Source organism: Meriones unguiculatus, chromosome 10 (genome assembly GCF_030254825.1).
Source record: "Meriones unguiculatus strain TT.TT164.6M chromosome 10, Bangor_MerUng_6.1, whole genome shotgun sequence".
In the NCBI taxonomy this organism is placed as follows: Eukaryota; Metazoa; Chordata; class Mammalia; order Rodentia; family Muridae; genus Meriones; species Meriones unguiculatus.
This window is the reverse complement of record NC_083358.1, coordinates 66,125,888-66,139,926: the sequence shown is the minus strand read 5'-3', so window position 1 is coordinate 66,139,926 and position 14,039 is coordinate 66,125,888.

Here is a 14,039-nt window from a genome sequence, read left to right as displayed (position 1 = left end):
AAGTGGGTTCCATTGTAATAGGAACAGGGATTGTCTCTGATATGAACTGATTGGCCTGGTTTTTAATTTCCTCCCCCTGAGGGGAAAGCAGCATTACCAGGCCACAGAAGAAGACAATGCAGCCCCTCCTGATGAGACCTAATTGACTAGGATCAGAAGGAAGGAAAAGAAGTCCTCCCCTATCAGTGGACTTGGGGAGGGGCATGCAGGCAGAGGGTGAAGGAAGGGAGGGATTGGGAGGGGAAGAGGGAGAGAACCACAGGGGGGATACAAAGTGAATAAAAAGTGTAATTAATAAATTAAAAAGTGAAAAAAAATTATGTGTATTCTACATCTTTATATTATACCTCTTTTGGCTGATATGATTACATTTTCTTTGTTCTTATTAACGATCATTTTATGTTATCAATTACTGAAAGCTAGGACCAGTCCCTAAATTTTTTGCTTTACGTAATTTTCTCATCACCGTTATTAACTTTACGTTATGGGATTTTCACCATATATACACAATTTTTAAAATAACTGTTTTTTTTTATGAAGTAGCACTGTTTATTTCTACTAAAATTTTCTTTTAACTTTTTCTTTTTCAGTTTGTCACACATACACAAAACTTTTATATTCAATATATATTAAGTTTTTTATACATTATCTTACATATTCTTTTTATTTGCACTTAATGCAAACATCAGTGTATTTAAATTCATAGCAATCATCTAGTCATATGATTTATACTTAATGGAATTATTATTTATTTTCTCTGACTTTAAAAATAAATTTCACTTATGAAATATATTAATATATCTTCATTAATATTTAGATTTTAACAGTTGTTTTAATCTCTAAATTAAATATGCTCTATATATTTATAAAATATAAATTTATGATATATTTCTTAACATATATATAAATAAATATATACTTTCTCTAATGTTACGCTACCTAGAAATAATATAAAGTTAACAAAAATTTATGTAAAAATGAGAGCATATATTCTGTGAAATAAATTATTATTAGGTAATTTTATCATTGTGTAAACATTACAAAATTAGCCTTTAAAAATTAAACTGCTTAGGATGTTACTGGAATATTCTCCATAACTGACTAAAACATCATGATGTGACATTTGACTCTATATTTTATCAAGCTTTTGAAAATTTCATTCCCTGTCATTCTTTTTACTTTAGTTGCTACATCATTTCTTCCCATCTCCTACATATGTCATAAGATCATACATATTGATTTTATTTTAATTTCAAGCATGAGTTTTCTAAATAAAAAATAATAAAAAGATAATTTAAACTTTGCTGATGTATTTGTTTTTTTTCCCTTTTTTATTTATTATTTTTTATATTAATTACAGTTTATTTACTTTGTATCCCAGCTGTTGCCCCTTCCTCATTCCCTCCCAATCCCACCCTCCCTCCCTCATCTCCTTCCTGCCCCTCTCTAAGTCTACTGATTTGGGAAGTCTTCCTCCCTTTCCATTTGATCCTAGCTTATCAGATCACTTCAGGGCTGTTTATAATGTCCTCTTCTGTGGCCTAGCAAGGCTGCTCCTCCCTTGGAGGTGGGGTGTGCCAAAGTGCCAGCCATTGAGTTCATGTCTGAGACAGCTCCTGTTTCCCTAACTAGGGATCCCACTTGGACACTGAGCTGCGATGGGTTATATCTGGGCAGGGGTCCTATGTTATATCATTTCATAGTCTCTGGGCCCAGATATAGTTGTTCCTTGTGGAGCTCTTGTCCTCTCCAGATCATACTAACTCCCCCTTCTTTCATATGATTCCTGCAGTCTGTCCAAGGTTTGGTTATGAGTCACAGCATTGGTTTTCATACACTGCTAGGAAGAGTCTTTCAGGGTCCCTCTGTGGTAGGCTCCTGACCTGTTACTTGTTTTCTCCTATTTCCATCCCATTTGTCTTTCTAGGTGGGGACTGATCATCTTACCCCGGGTCCTCTTTCTTGTTTATCTTCTTTAGGTGTATTTGTTCAACCATGTTTGTAGCAGCTTTATTTGTAATAGCCAGAACCTGGAAACAACCCAGATGTCCCTCAGTTGAGGAATGGATACCGAAATTGTGGTATGTTTACACAATGGAATACTACTCAGCAATTAAAAACAAGAAAATCATGAATTTTGCAGGCAAATGGTGGGATCTAGAAAAGATCATCCTGAGTGGGGTATCCCAGAAGCAGAAAGACACACATGGTATATGCTTACTTATAAGTGGGTACTGATGTATTTTAAAGCTTATTATTCTGTTAAAAATATCTGAGATTACTTGTAATATGTATTTTTCTGTTAAAAGAATTCTCTTTTATCATTTTCTTTAGTTTTTACCAGCTTATGATTATTTTTCTTTCTTTCCTAGAACACTTTTCATATTCCATTTCATTCTGCACATCGTATTTTCTTAAGTATAAGACAAGATTCACATAGTCCTAGTTCTTTTTCTGCATTATCAAGTTTCCCACTATATTTGGCTTTACTAATTATTCTCAGCATTGCTATTCTTTCTATAAATATAATATGCCTTTTTCATTTTTTTTATACAAATGTGTGCAGGCAACTTTTTAAATTCTGGTTACTATATGCTTCAATACAGTAACATTTGTTTACTGTTTATTATTAAAATTTATTATAGTCTGTTGGTTATGCTTACCTCTGTAGTTCCTGTTTTCTTCCCTAGATTCTTCCTTTCCATTATTTCTTCCATTTGTGTTTTCTTTAATAAACTCAAGTGACAACACATGCTGGAGAGGTTGTGGAGAAAGGGGAACCCTTCTCCACTGCTGGTGGGAATGTAAACTTGTACAACCACTCTGGAAATCAATCTGGCGCTTTCTCAGACAACTAGGAATAGCGCTTCCTCAAGATCCAGCCATACCACTACTGGGCATATATCCAAAAGAGGCTCAAGTACACAAAAAGGACATTTGCTCAACCATGTTTGTAGCAGCTTTATTTGTAATAGCCAGAAGCTGGAAACAACCCAGATGCCCCTCAACTGAAGAATGGATGCAGAAATTGTGGTACATCTACACAATGGAATATTACTCAGCAATGAAAAATAAGGAAATCATGAAATTTGCAGGTAAATGGTGGGATCTGGAAAGGATCATCCTGAGTGAGTTGTCTCAGAAGCAAAAAGACACACATGGTATATACTCACTCATATAGACATACAACATAGGACAAACCCACTAAAACCTGTGCATCTAAAGAAACTAAGCAAGAGAGAGGACCCTAACTAAAACGTCCAAACCCCATCCAGAAAGGCAAAGAGGATGGACATCAGAAGAAGAAGAAAACAGGAAACAACCTAGGAACCTACCACAGAGGGCCTCTGAAAGCCTCTGCCCTTCAGACTATCAAAGCAGATGCTGAGCCTGATGGGCAACTGTTGGGCAGAGTGAACGGAATTTTAGGTAAGAACTGGGAAATAGTAAGAGCTGGAGAGGACAGGGTCTCCACAAGGAGAGCAACAGAACAAGAAAATTTGAACATAGGGAACTTCCCAGAGACTCATACTCCAACCAAGGACTATTCATGGAGATAACCTAGAACCCCTGCACAGATGTAGCCCAGGGCAGTTCAGAGTCCAATTGGGTTACATAGTAATGTGAAGAGGGACTGCCTCTGACATAATCTGATTGGCCTGCTCTTTGATCACCTCCCTCTGGGGGGGGGGGGGGAGCAGCCTTACCAGGCCACAGTAGAGGACAATACAGCCACTTTTGATGTGAACTGACAGACTAAGATCAGAAAGGAGAGGAGAACCTCCCCTATTAGTGGACTTGGGGAGTGGCATGCAAGCAGAGGGAGGAGGGAGGGTGGGATTGGGATGGGAGGAGGGAGGGGCTTATGGGGGGATGCAGAATGAATAAAGTGTAATTGATGAAAAATTTAAGAAAAAAGGGAAAAAAGTAATTTAAGAACCTTAAATGACTTTCAAAATTGGAGGAAAACATGGAGTTAGTCAATTGGCATGGAGTATGTCTCACCCCTGGGGGCAATGGTCTCCTGAACCTACTCAGACCTCGGACACCACCACTGCTACTTCTAGAACTGACGCAGGATGTTCCAACAAGGGGTTAAGGCTTCTCATAATATTTCCTATAAGCCCACACCTGTTTGTCTATATCCCCCATTTTTATTCATTATTAGGCAGATAGAGCCAAGTAATTGTGGTAATGATACTTGCTTTTTTGCCCAATGCTGGAATGCTAGTAAAGTTAGGTATGCCCTGGTTACTCGCATGCCTCACTGGGTACCTATGCCCATTGATGCCCCTCACGCTATGACTCTCTTCAGACAGAAAAGGGATCTTGGAACTACAGCCACCATTGTTACTACCATCTCAATGACGGCTGTTGGAGCTACCACCAGGGCATTAGCCATGAGTCATACTGGGCAGACTGCTCAAACCCTGAATAAGCATTTAGCCAATGTAGCTCATGCCTTAGTTGTACATAAAGGAATTAATGCTCAACTAAAAGGAAGCTTGATGGTGTTCAATCAGAGGATTGACCTCTTGCAGGAGCAAATTGATACCCTATGGCAAATCGCTCAACCTGGCTGTCAATGAAAGTATGCTGGACTTTGTGTCACTAGCATACAACATGAGAATTTTTCCTGTGCTGCAAATCTGTCTAAACAATTGTTGAGCTATATTTTAGGTAATTGGACTGGAGAATTCGATACTACGATGGAGCAGCTGAGAGTGGCCATTGTCACAGTAAATTCTACCGGAGTGGACGCAGGACTAGCCACAGGATTATCAACATGGATTGCTGCAGCCATGAATCATCTGAAGGAATGGGCGGGCATGGGAGTGTTAGCAGGCCTTCTGGTGTTGGTCTCCTTGGTTTGCCTGTGGTATATATGCAAGATTAGAGTCTCACAACAGTGTGATGCAGCCATGATCATTCAGGCCTTTACAGCCATTGAAGCAGGACATTCTCCCCAAGCATGGTTGGATACCATAAAAAGCTAAAATGATACGCTCAGGATGCGAGGCTAAGCACTGCACTCAGGGTCAGCCGCTTTGGACCCAGAGAAGAGCATGTCTGATTGCATGCGGGTTGATGCCCCAGGTCCCGCCTCTGAGAAAAAGGTATCAGATGGTCTGATGCTCTTTGGGTGGATGACACCTAAATGAACATCTGTACAAAGTCCCAATTTATTTCTAATATCAGAGATCAGACCTCTACTCTTGCCTGATGCGTCTAAAACAAAAAGGGGGAACTGTAGAGAGCTGCGGAATGCTATGCCTTAAAGATGGAGCTGGTTTCCGCCTTCCACCTTCCCGATGGTGAGTGCTCTCTGTCACGAACAACTCCACATTTGGCTAAGGCCGAGGATCTGGCTTGCTTCCATGTATGTGGACCTATCTGCATTGCCCCCGTGGCACGCCTGGGTTGGCTACCCAGAGGCTATTTAAGCTGTTGGCTGGCTTTCCCCGGGGTCCGAGGATTGTTCAATGTTCCTGAATAAACTGCATTGAAAAAAAAAAATTTATTATGCTTTTTGTATTGTTCTTATTGTTCTGTACTGTTTCGTATTGTATAGCTTACAAAAACCAAATTTGTATGTGATACTAGAAGGTCATAGAAGCTTTTGTAAATATTAAACATGATTTGTATTTATGTGATACTGTTATCTTCATCATTTTGTTATAGTTAACATGGTCTCACTTTGAGCCTATGTTGACCTCAGCCTCTCTACACTATCAGGACTGACTCATGTTCTTGAGTGCTGTGACCTTTGACATGCACCACACACCTGGCTGTGTGCATTATACGTTAGACAATCCTTTAACTGTCTACCATGGGACAAATACGTGATAGTTTCTGAGGACACAGTAGTAAAATTCACATTTTAATTTTAAAGGGATTAACTTTTCCAGTCTAAAATTTACATAGCGTATACTATGTGGTAAGATCTGAATCACTACACAAAAATAATAGAGAAAAACGTTATGAGATAAGATGCGGTGGAGTGTCTAGGGCATGAGGTTTCCGGTAACTTGTTTCTCATGGTGGTGACAATTAGCAGTAGAGGCAGTACATTGGTATATGAGAATGTGTGTACAAATGTAACTGCAATGAAAACCTAGGTAATTACATGCCCAAACCTATGTATTCTTATATATGTGAGTTCTGATTAGTATGGGCAATAACAGCCAACACAACTGTTGCAATGTATAGCGCACAACATTGATGAGAGTACAGAGAGAAATAGAGCAAGGAAGGAAAATGATAGGAGTCTTTGGCCAGTGCCACTCTTCTTTTTTTTTCTTTATATTAATTACAGTTTATTCACTTTGTATCTCCCTTGTAGCTCCTTCTCTCCTCCTCCCCCCATCCCACCTTCCCTCTCCCTTCTCCACGCATGTCCCTCTCCAAGTCCACTGATAGGGGGGGTCCTCTTCTCCTTCCTTCTGATAATAATCTATTAGCCACTCTTCTTAAGAGAGTTATCTGGAAACATTTCACTAAGTAAGTAAATTTGGGTAGGCTAGTTCAAATATGTCTCTTTTTTGAGGTAAAATAGATGAAGGAGATAAAAATCCAAACCAACATATACATTTCTATAGGATATTTGTCCAGAGTTATTTATAGTATAGTTAAATATGACCACTTCTGCCAATTACTATTTGCTCAACTGGAAAAATATACCAAATAGTCAAGTAAGGTTAGCGGGTAAAATCAATGACTAAAGTTGGAGGCTTATAGCCTGTTTTCTTATTTCAATATAATTACTAGTATATTCTATTGTGCTAAGCTGTAACCATAAAATTGAATGCCATAAATCAGTATAAAGCTAACAAGGATTAATTTTATTGCCTAACACAACTACTAATCTTTGCAATGACTCTAACTGGGATTGTTAGAAAAAAATTAACTCTAAATCTAATAATGAGCTGATGCAGGCTGTTATCCTGACTAAGTATATTTGCATGTCTCCTAACTCACCACTAGTGGGTTTGGCTTAGTTTGGTTCTTTGTGTCTTAATACAGACCTGAAACAGCATGATTTAAAATATGCAGCTAGTGATACATTTTGAAAAAATAGATTTGGGTGTCACATCATAAGAAGCTGTGTCTTCAAGAATATTTTCTATGCCTAATGCTTTACATAATATTGTCATAGTATCTTCTGTGTCAATTATGAAGAAACAAACTTCCCTGTACTGCATGGGAAAACTGAAAATGCTTTTGATCTTGTTTTTCTTTTTTGTCAATGAAAATATCATCAATGCTGGTAAAGGCAGGTTGCTGAATCCACAGAATTGATGGGGCTTCTCAACCTTAACTGTCTGACATTGTGGGTGTATGATTCTTTGTTGTACAGGATTATAAAGTGGATTGTAAGACATTTACTAACACTTGGGTCTTTACCCCCTAATTCCAGTAAATCCTTTCATTTACTAGTCTTAATTGTATATATCCAATACTTCCTAATGGTCCTGTGGGGCCAGATGACCTTTAATCAGGATTCATTGGCAGTGGGAATGCATTCAAATAATAGTAACATTGTTAAAGATAGCATGCATTTACAAAGCACAAACTAATACATACTTCAATGAGGACTAAAAATATATCACCTTATAATTGATCTCCCCGGCCACATAAAGGGAGATAGTGATGCACACCTTAGAGATAACATTGATCTCCAGGAGGATGAATTGTGTGCCCAATGCTACCCAGCCAGCATAGGAGACCAAGCAGCTGAAACTGGCAGTTCAACACTTGTCTGGCTGTGCCTGCCTACTGCTCCTCACTGTCTTCATTTTCTTACTGTTGCATTTCGAAAAACTTTCAGTGCATTATGAACTCAAAACAAGAAAAGGAGAAAGCGATCCTCAATACAGAACAGCTTATGTTTTTTATAGACCCACGTACATTCTATTCATGGCATTTAGAACCTAAAAAGCACAGGCTCTCCCACATTGCTGCTTAAGGAGTGAGGGGAAAGAATGTCACAGTGATTGAGTTTGCTGACAGATTCAAGGAGGACTGCAGGCCCCGAACAACTCTTAAGAGGTTGTGATACCCTAGAGACTGGGACAAGTGCCAGAAAGAGAACTTAGCTAAGTGGGGAAACATGGCTCTCAAGAATATTTATGAAGCCTGCCAAATAAATAGAATAAAGTAAAGGCATGCCTGGTACTGTTATTCAGAATATTAGATTAATGAATGGAAACTAAAGATGAGGCAGAAATCTGAGTGCCATTATTATTTTAATAATAATATTTAGTGGCATTTCAAAGAAAAAATACTGGGCAAAGGAACCTCATTTATGAGACCTTACAACTACTTGCAGAACATTTAACACAGCAGGTTTCCTGTTAAACAATCACAGATTTTTATTGTAAACATTTGACAATGTAATTCTTTTAATTTCAAACTCAATCTTCAAAAGTTTCTTGTAACACAATTGCAAATATTTTTGACTTGTTATAATGCTTGGCTCAACTAGCAAATATCATTTTTATTGAAGTTAATGTATTTGTGTGTCTGTCTCTGTGTGTGTGTGTTTGTGTGTGTGTGTAGCTATGTGTAGGAGCTGGTTCGTTCCTTTACTGTGTGGTTCCCAGGGTTGAGCTCAGGCCCCCAGGCTCGCTCTCTTTTCCACACCTACTGGATCCCATGGATCAAACTAACTAGTCTTATTCCTCTCAGCCATCCAGCAGCTCTTTGTTTCGTTCTGTGGACCTTCAGATAAGCACTCAGAGGACTGGAGCTAAAAACTGTGCTACTGACAGCATCAACACAAACAAGCATCAAACTTAATTACCAAGTACATACTTCCAGGCTAGAATGGAGCTGGTGCTGCCTTCTGAGCAGGTCATCAGGGCAACAGATTAAACAGTCAAAATGAAAACAAAGGAGCAGAATAGAAAATGACTTAATTTATAGGAAATGCCACACTCTAGGTTAAGAAGAAAAACAGGACTATTCATGATTGTTGTTTAAAAAGCTGATATCCCCCCTCCCCCTTCCTCATGCATGCCCCTCCCCAAGTCCACTGATAGGGGACGTCCTCTTCTCCTTCCTTCTGATCTTAGTCTATCAGATCACCTCAGGAGTGGATGCATTGTCATCTTCTGTGGCCTGGTAAGGCTGCTCAGCCCTCAGGGGGAGGTGATCAAAGAGCAGGCCAATCATATTATGTCAGAGGCAGTCCCTCTTCCCTTTACTATGTAACCCACTTGGACACTGAACTATCATGTGCTACATCTGTGCAGGGGTTCTAGGTTATCTCCATCAATAGTCCTTGGTTGGAGTATGAGTCTCTGGGAAGTTCCCTGTGTTCAAGTTTTCTGGTTCTGTTGCTCTCCTTGTGTGGTTCCTGTCCTCTCCAGCTCTTACTATTTCCCACTTCTTACATAAGATTCCATGCACTCTGCCCAATAGTTGGCCATAAGTCTCAGCATCTGCTTTGATTGTCTACAGGGCAGAGGCTTTCAGAGGCCCTCTGTGGCAGGTTTCTAGGTTGTTTCCTGTATTCTTCGTCTTCTGATGTCCAGCCTCTTTGCCTTTCAGGATGGGGATTGAGCATTTTAGTCAGGGTCCTCTCTCTTGCTTAGTTTCTTTAGATGTACAGTTTTTAGTAGGTCTATACTATGTTATGTCTATATGAGTGAGTATATACTGTGTGTGTCTTTCTGCTTCTGGGACAGCTCACTCAGGATGATCATTTCTAGGTCCCACCATTTACCTACAAATTTCATGATTTCCTTATTTTTCATTGCAGAGTAATACTCCATTGTGTAGATGTACCACAATTTCTGCATCCATTCTTCAGTTGAGGGGCATCTGGGCTGTTTCCAGCTTCTGGCTATTACAAATAAAGCTGCTACAAACATAGTTGAGCAAATGTCCTTATTGTGTGCTTGAGCCTCTTTTGGATATATGCCTAGGAGTGGTATGGCTGGGTCTTGAGGAAGCTCTATTACTAGTTGTCTGAGAAAGCATCATATTGCTTTCCAGAGTGGTTGTACAAGTTTACATTCCCACCAGCAGTGGAGGAGGGTTCCCTTTCTCCACAACCTCTCGAGCATGTGTTGTCACTTGAGTTTTTCATCTTGGCCATTCTGATGGGTGTAAAGTGAAATCTCAGGGTCGTTTTGATTTGCATTTCCCTAGGAAGGGGGAGGGAGGGTAGGATCGGGAGGGGAGAAGGGAGAAGCTTATGGGGGATACCAATAAAGTGTAATTAATATTAAAAAAATTAAAAAAATTAAAAGAAAAACTGATATCCATTTTGGTTTTCTATTGTGGTATAAAAACCTAACAGTCAGCATATTAAAGCAATATGTTTACTGCCTGAAATTGCAAGGGTTAAAGTTTTCTTTAGTCAGGATACATTCATAAGGGGTTATGACCAACAACTCTTGGGTTGTTGGTCATAGGTATTAAACTGAAGCTGTGTTTTCTTGAAGATATGTAAACAGGGATTTTAGCACTCCTAAATATTGTCTGCATCTTGGTGGGAAGAGATATACCTGCAGCTGAAGCCAAACATTTTCTAGGAGCTCGAAGAGGTCTCACAGTTAAAAACAGGTGCAATAGACAGCAGGGAAAACTAGTGCCCTGTCTCAAGTTGTCAGGCTTTCAAAGTTAAATCAAGAGTAGGTAAACAGTTTAAACAACCATATAACTCCTAAGGAAATAGAAGCAGCCATCAAGTCTTCCAAACAGAAAAGCCCAGAGCCAGATGGACTTAGAGTGGAAATCTACCAGAATTTCAAAGGATACCTAATACCCATACCTAAACAATACGAAGACTCAACAAAGAGAACATTTCAGACCACTCTCCCTTATCAACATTGATGCAAAAATACTCAGTCAGATACTTGCAACCCAAATTCAAGAACACATCAAACACATCATCCACCATGATGGAATAGGTTTCATCCTAAAGATTCACGGATGGTTCAACATATGAAAATTTATCAACATAATCCACCATATAAACAAACTGAAACAACAACAACAAAAAACAAAACACATGATCATCTCATTAGACGCAGAAAAAGCCTTTTGCAAAATTAAAAGCCCCCTCATAATGAAAGTCTTGGAGACATCAGGTATACAAAGCCTGTACATAAACATAATGAAGGCTATAAACTGATAGCCAACATCAAACTAAATAACTGAGAAACTCAAAGCAATCCCACTAAAATCAGGGACAAGACACGGTTGTCCACTTTCCCCATATCTTTTCAATATAGTACTAGAAGTTCTAGCTAGAGAAATAAGACAACTAAAAAAAAATTCAAAGGGATACAAATTGGAAAGGAAGAAGTTAAAGTATCGTTATTCACAGATGATATGATAGCATACATAAGTGTCCACAAAAAACTCTACCAGTGAATTCCTGCAGTTAATAAACTTCTTCAGCAAAGTAGCTAGAAACAAGATCAATTGAAAAATATCAGTAGCTCTCCTATATACAAATGATAAATGGGCTAAGAAAGACATGACACACTTCACAATAGCCATAAGTAATTTAAAGTATCTAGAGTAACTCAAACCAAGGAAGTTAAAGATCTGTACTATAAGAACCTCAAGTCCCCGAAGGAAAAAAAAAAGTGTAAAAGATTTTCGGGAGATGGAAAGATCTCCCATGCCCATAGATAGGTAAGATTAACATGGTAAAAATGGCCATCGTACTAAAGGCAATCTAATGATTCAGTGCAATTCCCATCAAAATACCAACACAATTTTTAACAGACCTTGAAAGAACAATTCTAAACTTCATGTTGAGCTACAGAACACCAAGAATAGGGAAAACAATAATAGAACTTCTGGTGGTATCACCATACCCGACCTCAAGCTATACTGGAGAGCAAGAGTAATAAAAACTTGATGGTACTGGCATAGAAATAGGCTGATTGATCAATGGATCCAAATCGAAGACCCAGAAATAAACCCATGCACCTATGAATACCTGATTTTTTTACAAAGGAGACAAAACCATACAATGAAAAAAAGATAGCATCTTCAAAGAATGGTGCTAACCTAAAGGGAATCTACAAGTAGAAAAATGCAAATAGGCCAATAATAATCACCCTGCACAAACCTCAAATCAAGTGGATCAAAGACCTCAACATAAAAACAGATACAATAAATCTGCTAGAGAAGGAAGTGCCTTGAACTCGTTGGCACTGGGAACACCTTCCTGAAGAGAATGCCAACATCTCAGGCTCCAAGATCCACAATTATTAAATAGGACCTCTTACGAGTAAAGAGCTTCTGTAAAACAAAGGGCACTGTCAGTAGAACAAATTGGCAGTCTACAAGATTGAGAAAAGATCTTCATCAATCCTATATCTGGCAAAGGGCTAATATTCAGAATATATAAAGAACTCAAGAAATTAAACACCAACAAACCAAATAGCCCAATTTAAATTCAGAGAGGGCCTCTGAAAGACTCTACCCAGCAGGGTATCAAAACATATGCTGAGATTCATAGACAAACTTTTTGCAGAGTGCGGGGAATCTTATGAAAGAAGGGAGGGGACAGGAGCTCCACAAGGAGAGTAACAGAACCAAAAAATTTAGGCACAGAGGTCTTTTCTGAGACTGATACTCCAACCAAGGACCATGCATGGAGATAACTTAGAACCCCTGCACAGAAGTAGCCATTGGCAGCTCAGTATTCAAGAGGGTTTGCCAATAATAGGAACGGGAACTTTCTTTGACATGAACTCATAGGCTGGCTCTTTGATCACCTCCACCTGAGGGGGAGGCAGCCTGACCAGTCCACAGAGGAAGACAATGAAGCCAGTCCTGATGAGACCTGATAGACTAGGGTCAGATGGAAGGGGAGGAGGACCTCCTCTATCATTAGTCTGGGGGTGGGGCATAGGAGAAGAAGAGGGAGGGTGAGATTGGGAGGAGATGGCGGAGGGGGCTACAGCTGGGATACGAAGTGAATAACTGTAATTAATAAAAATAAAATATAAAAAGGGATACAGAGCTAAACATAGAATTCTCAACAGAAGAATCTTGAATGGCATAGAAGCACTTAAAGAAATGCTCAACATCCTTCAGTCATCAGTGAAATGCAAATCAAAATGACTCAGATTTCATCTCACAACTGTTAGAACAACCAAGAGCAAAAAATCACATGACAACACATGCTGGCAAGGATGTAGAGAAAGGGGAGGACTCCTCTATTGCTGGATGGAGTAAAAACTTGTACAACCTCTTTGGAAATCAATTTGGTACTTTCTCAGAAAAGCAGAAAAGGCCCTACCTCAAGACCCAGATATATCACTCCTGGGCATATACTTGAGAGTTGCTCTACTATACAACAAGGACATTTGCTCAACTATGTTCATAGCAGCTTTATTCATAATATCCAGAACCTGAAAACAACCTAGATATTCTTCAACCAAAGAATGGATAATTAACACAGACAATGTTGCCTGCTTTCTGATCATTCCCCCTGATAGGGCTTCCCCATACGCCTACAGGGAGGATGCTGAATTCAGTCCTCATGTGAATAGCTGAGCTGCATTGTCTGGGTGGGGGGATCCCCTATTCCAAGAAATAGGAGAGGGGTGTGGGAGGGAGGATGGGACTAGGAGGAGAGAAGGGAGGGGCCTATGACCAAGATGGAAATTGAAGGAAAGGAATAAAAGAAAGAGAGAGAGAGAGAGAGAGAGAGAGAGAGAGAGAGACACTAGTGAAAAACAAAACAAAGCAAAGAACTACATATGTAATGAAAATGCAACTCCCTCCTTGATATTGTTTTACTTTTTATAGTGAAGTTACAGGATGTCTACAACAACCTAAAAACATTAAATGAAAATGTCCACCTAAAGGATTTCTAAGTTTCAAATTTTATAGTGTCCTGAGTAGTCTGATAAAATCCCATTGCGTCCCACTTGTCTCCTCAGGGTGGACTCTCTTTTTGTCCACTGTATCCATGCTCTATCCGTTAGTCACCATTGCTCTTCAGATTTCTGACTGATTGTTTCAGGTCTTCCGTGTTCATTATCATGTCATGCTCCATTTCA